Source organism: Chaetura pelagica, unplaced genomic scaffold (genome assembly GCF_000747805.2).
Source record: "Chaetura pelagica isolate M959 unplaced genomic scaffold, ChaPel_1.0 scaffold587, whole genome shotgun sequence".
NCBI classification, from domain to species: Eukaryota; Metazoa; Chordata; class Aves; order Apodiformes; family Apodidae; genus Chaetura; species Chaetura pelagica.
This window is the reverse complement of record NW_009953909.1, coordinates 424,322-425,471: the sequence shown is the minus strand read 5'-3', so window position 1 is coordinate 425,471 and position 1,150 is coordinate 424,322. Positions and strand designations below refer to the sequence as shown.

Here is a 1,150-nt window from a genome sequence, read left to right as displayed (position 1 = left end):
CCTGCTGCTCAGTCCCTGCCCCCCCGGGCTGCGCCCACCGCTGCTCCCCCCGGCACAGCCCGGAGTTTCCCCCCTGGTGTTTTATTCCCCGTCTGAGCATCCGCCGGGTTTGGGGAGAGGGTGGAAGGGGGGGCCGAGCGAGCTCGTTGCATGGGAAAGCGGCCTTGCTTTTCATCCTGAATCCAGCGCTTCTGGCACCGGGATTCGCCGGGAGGGGACGGTCCGGGCAGGCAGCGGGTGTTTCTCTGCGCGCTGCCTCGTTTTTTTCCAGCACTTTGGAAGTGCTTTGTTGTGGGCGAGGGCTCTGCCCGCTGCGCCGGGAGTTGGCCCATGGGCTCAGAAGTCCCGGGCAGGGCTGGTGGCCCCGGGGCCAGCAGCGGGATCCCCAAAGCCGCCTTTCCTTAGGCACGACTTTTCCAACAACTTTCCAGCCTGGGAGAGCTCGCAGAGCCTCGGGCGCCAGGCTTAGCCGAGTCTAGAGCTGGAAGGGACTGGTGCCACCGGTGCCATTCCCAGTGGGGGCACAGGTCCAGTCCCACTGGGGACAATTTGAAGCTGGCAGTGCTGTCCCCTCGGGGCAGCGCCGGCAGCAAAGTGCCCGGGGGTTTTATTTCTGCAGCAGTGACTGAGCTGTGGTCGCAGAGAGCGAGGGGAGCTGGTGTTGGAGCCCTGAGTGACAGTGGGGTGGGGGCAGGTCCCTGCTTCTCCAGGAGCAGCCCCAGTGCTTGCCCTGCCCCGGGGGCTGCTGCAGAGGTGCTGGGGCTGGTTTGGGGCAGTGGAAGTGAACCCCAGTCCTGAGCAGCCTGGCCCAAGGAGGGGAGCACAGGAACCTCCCCAACACCTCCAGGCTGAGAACAGGCCAGGTGTGACAGCACTGGCTAGGTGATCCTCTGCTGGGGTCTGCTTGGGGGAGGTCACTGCTCAGCAGCCCCCAGTGAGGGCCAGGTGTGGGCTGTGGTGCTGGTGGAAGCAACGGCCCCTAAACTGGTTTGGCCCGTTTGAAACGCTCCCTCTCGGCTTATCTGGCTTCAAAGGGCTCCTGCTTCATCCCACGCATACAAACATGCTCCCTGTGCACCCCCAACCCCCCCCAACCCCTCCTCTGATGCCTTCAACCCCCCCCCAATCCCCCCTAGCCCCCCCCCAACCC

General features: G+C 65.2%; 1 protein-coding gene across 1 annotated transcript in view; it reads left to right on the top strand.

Annotated features, from left to right (window-relative positions):
- Nucleotides 1-1,150, top strand: part of PKP3 (plakophilin 3) — a 13,358-nt gene that overhangs the window by 758 nt on the left and 11,450 nt on the right. The window lies entirely within an intron of this gene.